Here is an 11503-nt window from a genome sequence, read left to right as displayed (position 1 = left end):
GGAGGGTGTCTGTTGGTCGGTTCTTCCTGCCTGCCTTCCTGTCCGTCGGGCTGTCGGGCTGGCTGTCGGTAGGGGGAGGCCCCGCGCGCCCTGACAGGCGCGAGCCGGCAACGCCGGGGCGAGGCCCGAGGGGCCGGGGCCCTGGGAGGCGCCGCCGCCGCCGCTTTCCTGGGTGCTGTCTCCGGGAGTGCGGGGCCCTCGGAGCCTGCTCGCGTGGGAGCCCGCAGCTCGGCGCGGAGAGGAAGGCGGTCGGGTCTGACAGCGGCCGGGGCCGGGCCTGCGGCGGCGGCGGGCGGCCAGGACAGCGCCTGGGCGAGGGCGAGCCGGCGCGAGGGCGCGGGCCGGGGGCGCCCGGCGGACAGTCTCGCTCTTCTCGGTTCCCGGGGGCCCCGGGCCCAGTCCGCAGGGCGCCCAAGTCGTGTAAATCGTTGGCGAGGGCCCGGGCGCAGCGGCGGTCATACAGGGTGGGGTCTCTTCGCGCCCCCTCCCTAGAGCCCACCTTGCTTTCCCGTTCTCCTCTCCCTGAAAACCCTTTGAGTGAAGAGTGCTGGATCGGCTCTGGGTGTGTTGCCTGGCGAAGCGAGTTGTAGCCCTTCGAGACCGCCTCGTAGAACATGCCGGATGGCAACCTCTCCCCGTGATAGCACAGCTTTTAGGGAGAGAGGAAAAGTAGTCTCACTCTCCCCCGACTCCCCCAGGCTTATAACACAAGAGGCTTCGGGGCAAGACGATTTTTTCCCCCAGCCCCTCAATATCCATTGTTTTTGTACCATCCCCCTCCCCCCATGCCTAGGTGGAAGAGTAATGACTCCAAAGCATTAATTTGCCTTTCTTTCTTTTTATTTCTCTTCTTTCTTTTTCCTCTTTCTTTGTTTTTCTCTTCTTCCCTCCTTTCTTTCAGCAGGCAGTTTGTGTTATTGTGGAATTATGGATTTACAAACAGGTGGGATAAATACCGATTCGGGAGCTAGAAAGAAGATGCTTTGTGTGTGTGTTTAAGCCCTTATAGTTGGCTGTTTAATTTTCTTGTCTGTTGCTTTGTATCGTAATGGGGGTGATGAGAATAAAAGAGGAAGCACTGTTTTGCAACCTACCCAAAGAAATATTTTCGAAGTCTCTGGGGATGCTGAAGCAAAATTAGGTTGCAAATGTGGACTGTATAGTATTTGCCTCCAGCGTGATAACTACCAGCAGTGTCTAGGCTTACACCTGTGTCATTTCGTATACTTTTCGTCGATACCGAGTGCGTCTAGTTTCTAGTCAAGAGGGACTACTATATCAAAAGCTTTTTGTTATGTTTTTCAGAATCCTAAGGTACACTTGTGTAACCAAGTGTTTTTTGTAACTAAATGCAGCAAAAACTGAAAACTAGTTTTAATTTTAAAGACCTCAGTTTATTAGTGTACTTACTAATCTTGACTCTCATCCTCCATGCCATGGGCTGTAGAACTGTTGAAGAGACTTAGCTATGTCATCCAATTTGTAACATTCAGTAAGGTTATATTTATAATTTGAATTTATCAAGTGTTGATGTTTTGCTATGTGACAGTGAAAAGAATTTTAGGAATAAAGCATGCAAATGACCATTCTCATATGAAACTTAAATTGAGTATGATAAACCTTTTATCTATTTGGACATAAAGTATACTGTAAACTTTTTATGTAATTATAAATACCCATTTGAAAAATAGACAAAAATAAAGACAAAACTAAATAAAAGCTTTGTCTAAGATTTGTAACTTTCAAATGGCTGAAATTTAATATAAAGCCAACATATAAAACAATATTGAAATCCCAGTTTCAAATTATGGACAAGTCTTTAAGGGTACGGCATTTTCCCAAGGTGCTTGTTAAGTTTTATTTTTAGTTTTTAATTTTTATGGGTACATAGTAGGTGTTTATGGGTTATGTGAGATATTTTGATACAGGCATACAATGCATAATCACATTAGAGTAAATGAGGTATCCCATCATCTCAAGCATCTACCCTTTGTGATGCAAATATCCAATTATACTCTTAGTTATTTTAAAATGTACAATTAAATATATTGAGCATGGTCACCCTGTTGTGCTATCAAATACTAGATCGTATTCTTTGTGTTTTTTATATCCGTTAACCATCCCCACATTCCCCCTTCAGTTTTTGAAGAAACAGCTACATTAAAAGTTGACATTTCTGATTACTCATTATTAATATAATTTTTAAGTTTAAAAATTTTCTCATAAATTATTATGGATTAAAGAGTGATATTAAAATATACATTAGTTGTTTGCAGCTAGATCTTTTTTTTAGTTTTTAAACTACCGTATTCAGAAAGTTCATCAGAAAGATCAGAAAAACATCATCAGAGGTGTTTTTCTGGTAGTTGTAGCAGTAAAGGTCATGCATCAACTTGTGAACTACAAGCCAGTTGGAAATTTGAAACATTTCATGTTTAAATAGAAACATGAAAATTACAAATTCCTATGTCATACTGGCTGGAATTAGGCTTTTAAAATGATACTATTTTTTTCTGTGACTTGGGTCAGGGAAGAATGACTTTTCTCTCTCCACATCAGAGAGACATAAACTGGAATTGTATGTGGAATATTTCCAAAGATGGTTTCCGAATAGTGGTTGGTATAGTTATTGCTTTGACTTACCTGTATGAATTATGGAGGATGAGTGAATAAAGCTGAAATTCTTTATTATACAGGTGGATAAATTATAGTCATATTTGCCTTAAAAATACTCATTTTCAATATTTGTTGTATAATTTAATATTTCTGGAAGACTGTTCTTTAAACTGTTCAGATATTTTGATTTTTTTGTAAAAAAAATACAAAAATCTGTGTTTTGACTAAAAGATATAAACTCTATATGTAGATATAAGGATGCATATTTTTGGAGGCTGAAGATTAAGTGAAATATATCTTTAGAATTTGGTTTACTATATCATTCATGTATCTTTCATGTTTGGAAAAGCATAAGATTTATGCTTATAACAAAATAAGATTTAAAAAAACCCCAAACGATAACAACAAAACAAGTTAACTCACAAATCCTTCAGTGAGTTCTGAGATTTGTAGCTTGGACTTGGGAGAATTCTGCTACTTGTTTATAAAATATCAATTGATAGAGGAAATTTAAATATAAATTGGATATTTTGACATTTCTTAAGATTAGTAGGGATTGGTATTTTGCTATAGATGAATAGATGGAAACTGTAATTTAGAAGTAGAATTATACATTAAGTACTTTTGTGTGATACTTAAATGAGTACTTCAAATAGTAAGTGAGTTGGTATTTTTGCTTGTTGGTAGACCTTTATTTCATGCTTTATAGGTTATGCATTAGACATAAAAGTTGGCTGAATCTTAGACTAATTTATGGACATATATCATCATCTGCTATTATTGTAATCCCCTATTTTAACTGCTTGGCCTTCTGAATTTTGTTTCATTTACTTGTTACACTGCATCAAAGTCATGCCCTGTAGATCTTTTTTGAAATATTTTCTCTTAATAACAAATTTTTATGTTTTCTGACTGTCTAAACTGACTTTTAAAATCTGAATAATTTCTAAATTACAGATGACCTGTGGTATGCTTGAACTTCATATATTATAGAGTGTTTTTAAAAGTGTTTGTTATTGCAGGTTGAAACATACATACATAAGTCTGAGAAACTTTTATGTTCTAAAATATGTAATTGAATTATTTTAATATAAATCAGTGTTCATTCTGGTTTTGTTTGGTATTTTCCCCCGGGTCTCAACTTTTTAACACAGCATCTTTAATTCAGCAAAGCAAAGTTTATACACACAAAAGGATATTCTGATTACCAAAGTTTATACACACAAAGCAAAGTTTATACACACAAAAGGATCCTTAAGCTTTTGAGATGATGGTAGCATATGTGCTTCTTGAGAAAGCATGCAGTCCCATTATCAAGACTTAAAAGAACACTAATTCATTTTCACACTGTATATCTCATTCCAACTTCTCTAAAGGTCAGAACTGCAAAAAGTAGTACATGCTCTGAAAGCTAAGGATTCATTTGTAAGAGTGAACATACTGCTTGTAGCTAAAACATTACAGGAGACCTTTAAAAAGGGTATAATTGGTCTCTGTGTGAAATGAACCTGAAATATTTTTATAAATTATTTCTGCATGACTATCTTTTGTTCATAGCACTAGGAAGACTTCTAATGTTTAAATACTTTATTTGCCCTCAATTATTATTTAAAATTCCTGTAATTTTAAGTAATTTTACAGCTGACAAAGATAAATCTTCTTTTCTTTTAGTTTTTCTAATGTCTTGGAGGTAAAGTGGAAATCGCCTGTTCTGACACATAATTTCTACAACTTGGAGTTAATTTGATCAGTTAAATTTGTTTTTTTCAGTTTCCAGTTTTGTGTTGTATAACACTTCTTCCTGCTTTCAGTACTTTCTCAGTCTTGCAAATAGTCTTTAACTTTTCAATTTTGTTCTATAAATATTTCTCAGTAACTACAGTTTCACATTCACCAATGTCATGGAACTTCTGCTGAATGCCATGTGTGTCCCAGGCTCTCTGGATACAGAGATAAATATGTTTCCTTCTTTCAGTAAGTTCAGAGTTTGTTGCATGAACTGGACAAGTCAATAGTTAATTGTTAAACAATGTGAAACATGCTTTTAACAGCAGTATACACTGGCAAACTCAGATGAGTTAAGACTCAGACTGCACATATAACTGGCAATGCCTACTGGAGGACAGGACTGCAACAAACACTTGAGGAATAAGTAGGATAGAGGAGGGTAGTAAAAGCGCAAAGGTTAGATATGTTTAGGTCCATTTGGACAATTGGAGAAGAATAACAGTTTGGATTCTAATAATAATATTGGTTATACGGTAATATTAGGTTACATGGTAATATAAGCTTCGGTTACAGCTTATATTATTGTTAATAATAATATTTCTTATGTTCCTAATTTTATTTGGGCTTTGAACTGCAGATCTGTATTAATGTTGACCATACTATTAAAGCTTTACCTTCAACACCTGTGAAAAGAAGGGAAACATTTTCACTTATTTTTCATTAATATTTTAATTAAATACAAGGAGAATATATCAGTGTAACGTGGGTAATAATTCCCAGGTTTAGAACTTGGATAATGATAATGTTTCAAAATCATACTTAAGGCTGGGCGTGGTGGCTTACACCTGTAATCCCTGCACTTTGAGAGGCTGAGGCGGGTGGATCGCTTGAGGTCAGGAGTTTGAGACCAGCCTGGCCAACATAACGAAACCCCGTCTCTACTAAAAATACAAAAAATTAGCTGGGCGTGGTGGCAGGCACCTGTAATCCCAGCTATTCCAGAGGCTGAGGCAGGAGAATCTCTTGAACCCTGGAGATGGAGGTTGCAGTGAGCCAAGAATGTGCTACTGCACTCCAGCCTAGGTGACAGAGTGAGACTCTGTCTCAAAAAAATAAAAAAAAAACATACTTAAATATCTTTTGTCAGCATTTATGTTTCATGTTAAGAGTAACATTTATTAACTTTCTTAGAATTCTTAGTAAAGTTTTATTTTTGTATAATCATTTAAAATGTACTCTTTTTTGAGTATACGTTAAAAAATACCTTCCATACTTACTTGACAGTGCCTCTCTTTAGGTAAGTCAGACTGTATGGTCAACAGTTATATCCTAAAGCAGACTTTGTAATTGTCTTGTATGATTTAAAAGTTTTCTGAACTTGAGAATTGAGTAATTTTTCATGCAGTATTTTTTGGGTTTTTTTGTTTTTGAGACAGGGTCTCTTTTTCATGCAGTATTTTTTTGTTGTTTTTGTGGGTTTTTTTTTGTTTTGTTTTCAAGACAGGGTCTCGCTCTGTCATCCAGACTAGAGTGCGGTGGCACAATCATGGGGCTCATTGCAGCCCTGACCTCCTTGGCCTCAAGTGATCCTCCCACTTTAACCTCTCGTGTGACGAGGACTACAGGTGTGTGCCACCATGCCTGGATAATTTTTCTATTTTTTGTAGAGACTAGGTTTTGCCGTGTTGCCCAGGCTGGTCTCAAACTCCTGAGTTCAAACAGTCCACCTGCCTTGCCCTCCCAAAGTGCTGGAATTACAAATGTGAGCCACCACGCCTGACCTTTCATGCAATATAATTTAATACTTCTTCCAGGGCATAGTGAGGCCTAATTTTGATGTCCCAAACTCCATTCCCTGCAAAGTGCCATAGTTTTCTATGTTGAAACACTCATTTGCATTTCTTGATCCTTGTAATTATTTTTATTATAGAAATTTGAGAAATTTCTTTTTAAAATACTCATATTTTAGCAATTGCCTTAAACATGTTGTTACACCTCATTTATCTTGAGATTACTTACTAGGAAACTAAAACTATCTGGTGTCATCTGCTTGGTTACTACCTCATGAACTCTTCATGTGGCTAAACTCTAATCACCCTTCAGGCTTCAATTTTGTATCCCATCCTTTGGGAGACCTTCCTTTGATCCCTAGTTAGGTTCTTCTGTTTTAAGGTGTCCTAGTGCTTGTACTTCCTTTTTTGTAACACTATTTTTGTAATGATATGTTTGATGTCTGTCTTTACTGCTAGACTGTAAGCCTCAAGATGAGCATTGAGTATGTCTGTCTGTCTTACTGTTCCACCAGTATACAATGTCTAGACTTTGTAGGCTCCAAGTGGAAAAATTAGTTTTAGATGAATAGTCTACAGCTCCAAAACAAACTGAACAGGCCCAAAGGAAGGACAAAGAGATGTCATAATGTTCTTGTTTTTAAACACACATTTTCTGTTCTTAGAGTCCGTCAAACCTTAATTCAGGCATTTTTATTCTCACGTAGTGTACAATTTTTAAAAGTTTGGTAACCAAATGTAAAAAGGACTGAAATTACTCCTAGAGGCATAACAGAGTTGAAAATAAGAGCAGAAGAAAAACACTCAAAAAGCAGATGCAAGACATTTTGTAAAAACAGCAGTTTATAGCAACTTAATGTTATGACAAATAGAATATTTCAAGACACAATTTGTTTTATACATAAAATAGTATAAAAATAATCTAGGATCATGAAGAAGAGATTGTTAGATATTAGTAAATTTTGTTAATGATAACGTAAGATCATGTATTTTGGAAAAATTCCATTCAAAATGATACAATTTAAAACTTACTGTGTTAAGCTTTTCTTACTGGAAAGGCTTGCTTAATGAGGTAAAACATACTAGGTAACAGTATTTATTGAACAAAATTAAGTTGAAACAAATTATCTGAAAGTACTGAATCAGTGCAGTATAATATACCACCTTATAATTTGTAGAGGTAGATGTTATACTTATTATGTGTTTATTTATTTACTTTGCTATGAAATATGTAAAATTGAGTAGCAACATGTTTTTCTTGATCCACTTCTAATGAAAACATAACCTGTTGCATTGATAAGACAAAATAGCTAAGTATTTCTTCCACTTTTATTCTGTTAAAGAAAATAAGCTTAATTCCTTGGCATTTCCTGGTTACCTGGACTGGGAAAATTAGGTTGAAAGTCATAGTTCTTTGCTAAAAGTATGTGGTGTCTGACAGATTGGGTGACCTGAAATAGATTATATTTAATTCAGTTTGGGTTTGTATATATCTGGGAGATATATATATATGGTGAATTCAAAATTTATATTCATATATATATATATATATATATATATGGTGAATTCAGAATTTCACCAGAACTTTATATCTGGTTCAAATAAATTATGTTTTATTTAAATATTGCGACTCTTGAAGTCTGTGACTATAAGGGTAGGTGGGAGAGCTAGTTATTTTGCTCCTAAAAGAAATACTGGTTTATCTACCTTGTGCTAATTGCAACTCTAAACTCATAGAAATGGGATGCTTATATACTAGGCGGCTTAAAATAGTAAGGTTTTATGATTTAATCTTGAAGACGTTTATTTCTGTACTTGGGAAGTAGTGATTTGAAATTCTTAATACTAGAAAATGGCCTAGTTTCAGAACACCCACTAAGCAACTGTGGGAACTCAGTATGCTAAATGGCTGGTAGTGTTGCAGTATTTTTTAAAATTTCCCCACCTCCTGTTATGTAATAGCTTATAGTAGTACAACAGAATATGAGTATTTGGGACAAGAACAAAGCATATTGAAACCTCAAAATGATGTGAGATTGTGTCAGGCTTTGTGTTGGGCACCAAGCACCTTAAGATAGTCAGATATAATGATGATTAGTGAATGTTTGAATAAATCAGGTGGTAATGTTTTAGGTTGCAAATAAGGTTTATGAAAATAATTATTTGGAGGCTTGAGAAAAATGACTTTTAAAATGGAGTCACTATTTTTAAAACACAACACTCTTTTATTAGGAAAAGTTTGATAACTCTGATATAAATATTCCGATGATGCTTGTGTACAATACTTAAAGCTTTTAGTGAAAATAATTTTTTAAAAAATATTTCCCCCGGCTGAGTGTGGTGGCTCACACCTGTAGTCCCAGCACTTTGGGAGGCTGAGGTGGGTGGGTCACCTGAGGTCGGGAGTTAGAGAACAGCTTGGGCAACATGGTAAAACTTCGTCTTTACTAAAAATACAAAAATTAGCTGGGCGCAGTGATGCATGCATGTAATCCCAGCTACTTGGGAGGCTGAGGCAGGAGAATCGCTTGAACCCGAGAGGCAGAGGTTGCAGTGAGCTGAGATCGCACTACTGCACTCCAGCCTGGGCAACAAACAAAAAAAATATTTTCCCCAGACTGTTGTGCAACCCAGTCATTGTAGCATTGTTTCAGCCTATGAGAACCAGATACTGAAATTGATTAGAAACTATTAAAAAAAAGTTCAGTAGTTTTTATTTACTTTTTTATTCAGGAAAATATGTTTATAAAGGAATTTGATGAAACATACTTTTACCAGCTTATTTTGTTAATTTATAAAGGGACCAAGTTGAGCCTGCACTAGTTGTAAAAGATAGATTAATATTAAATGTTTCAGATAAAAGATTTTGTGATATGAAAAAGGATGGACTTAAATTTGTTTTAAACGTCAGCTGTATGGCAGGTGCAGTAGCTCATATCTGTAATCCCAGGAGTTTGGGAGGCTGAGGCAGATGGATCACTTGAGCTCACAAGTTTGAGATCAGCCTGGGCAACATGGTGAAACCCCGTCTCTACCAAAAATACAAAAATTAACAGGGTGTGGTGGCATGCATCTGTAGTCCCAGCTACTTGGGAGACTGAGGTGGGAGGATGGCTTGAGCCTAGGAGATGGAGGTTGCAGTGCGCTAGATCTTGCCACTGTACTCCAGCCTGGGCAACAGATCCAGACCCTGTCTCAAAAAAAGTCAGCTGTGTAACTCTTGTAGCGTTAGCTCTGTGAATAATACCTTAATGCATAGGAAAAAACTTGCCAGGCTTTTTCTCAGTTGGAACTCAATTGTACCTGATACTTGCATGTATATATGCGTATATATAAAAATTCCATAATATAGCAACAATGATCCTGTGCCAAGATCTTGAAGATTTTTATTTTATCAAAGAAAGCTGAAATTGTTTAATATAATTGAAGTTTTCTTTTATTTTGTCATATTCAAATTCTTTGCAAATTGATAATCTGTAAATAGTAGATTCATGTGGTAAAAATAAAAATTGTTCATTAGCACATCTTATGGCCATTATCCAGTTTTTATAACTAATTATGCAAATTGATAATATTTGAGTTGCTTCCAAGAGCAACTAAGAATCACTAATATCAACATTTTTTTCTTCCTGGCATGATTTAAATAGTATATCACTTGCTACTTGCAAATTACTGTATGATTTACATGTTTGTGGTATGGAAATTTTTTCATATCAAAGCTTCTTTAGCCTATGTGGGAATCTTATTTTGAGATTTTCTTAATCTGCTTGAACTGCTATAATAAAATACCATAGACTGTGTGGCTTAAATGACAGTATATATTCTCACAGTTCTGAAGGCTAGAAAGTCCAAGATTGAGGTGCCAGCCGTTTCTGTTCAGAGCAAATGAAGAGTCTCTTACAGATGGTGGTCTTCCTGCTGTATCCTCAGTTGGCAGAAAGTGAGAGAGCAAGTTCTCTGGTCTCCTCTTACAAGGGCATTAATCCCATTATGAAAACCCCACCCTTGTGACCTCATCTAAACCTAACTACCTCCCAAAGGTCCCATCTTCAAATACTATCACATTGGAGGTTATAGCTTCAGCATAAGAATTTGGGAAGGACACAATTCAGGACATAGCAGGATTATATTCACAAGATAGTAGATAATACATACCAGTTGGGAATTGTAGGGTTGTGTTTAATGTGTTAAATTACAAAAATAAAGTATCCCTTTATGTATATTTAAAAATACAAGCAAGAGCTGCCTTTCAGTATCTTGAGTAACTTCTGATGGGAGAAATTCCTTATTACCCTTAAATTGAGTATGGCTGCTTATTATGTTTCTTTTGATCTTATATGAGGAAGATTTTTGCTTTGTGATATTTTAAAAAATGTAATACAGAGATAAATGAGATTATATTTTTAAAACCCAAACTATATAAGTTCTATTTAATAAACCAAATTGTTAGGACAGTATATAAATAGTTGAACGTAGAGGTCTTTCTCTAAGTCTCAAAAATGGACTATGTAAGTGTAAGAAAGGCTAGCTGTTTTATAATCATGGCAACTTACTAAATACTGACTGATACTCGAATATAAGATACCTTGAGACCACACATTCCTAGTCTTGTTGTTAATAGTGCATTTATTTTTGTTCATTTTTTTTCTGACAGTTTCTGATAGTTAATAGAGTGAGTAATGGAAAGGATTTATAATGAGATAGACCTAGTGAAGAAATGTATGGCTTTATATGTACAAAAAGGTAGTAGTTAAATTTAATTAACATTTTTTAGCTCAAAAGATCTGAAAATCTTTTTTTCTTTGAAAATACTATGTTGAATATTGTAGTCATCTTAGTGTATGTAGCAGTTAAATTTTCTTTTTTGCTTTACACTGGTAATTAAATAACTAGACTTTTTTTTTTAATTGCCAGTTTGCATGGGAAATGAGAAGTAAAGTATATCTTGGGAATACTTAAGTTGTGTATGACATGTTTGGAGTTCCTTGGCAAGAAAGGCAATTTAAGCAAATATTCACAAGTAAATCTTTGTTTTTTTTGGGTAGTGTTTGGCATTTAAAACTTTTCAGATAATGTTTGGTCTTTTACCATTTGACGTTTACCATTATATCTTAGTCTTAGTACTTTTGAGACTTTTAAATCCCCTCTTCTCTACCCTGCCTTTTAACTGTTAGACTTTGGTGGAGAATTTTGCAATTTATGCATATGGTGAGTTGAAGTGTTGTACAAGAGAGCTGTAATCCCAATTATGGTTTATATTGTGGATTGGGTAAACAGGAATTTTCAGTTCTTTGCTCTAACTCTTGTTTTCCTAGAATATAAATTACACATGAAGTCTTTTGCTTTCCCATAAGAAGTAATGCAGATTT

General features: G+C 35.7%; 1 protein-coding gene across 7 annotated transcripts in view; it reads left to right on the top strand.

Annotated features, from left to right (window-relative positions):
- LOC105466664 (SHOC2 leucine rich repeat scaffold protein) overlaps positions 1-11503 on the top strand; it is a 142680-nt gene that overhangs the window by 139 nt on the left and 131038 nt on the right. Inside the window, exon 1 of one of the 7 annotated variants that reach the window (XM_011715754.3) lies at positions 445-464. The exons of the other annotated variants lie outside the window; for them this stretch is intronic. The gene's annotated coding sequence lies outside the window, so the exon portion shown is untranslated. Of the gene's footprint in view, positions 1-444; positions 465-11503 lie in introns of those variants that run through there. 7 annotated transcript variants of the gene reach the window in all.

The sequence above is a fragment of the Macaca nemestrina genome, chromosome 9 (genome assembly GCF_043159975.1).
Source record: "Macaca nemestrina isolate mMacNem1 chromosome 9, mMacNem.hap1, whole genome shotgun sequence".
Lineage (NCBI taxonomy): Eukaryota > Metazoa > Chordata > Mammalia > Primates > Cercopithecidae > Macaca > Macaca nemestrina.
Note: the sequence above shows the minus strand (reverse complement) of the source record. Positions and strands in the feature narration are given on the sequence as shown.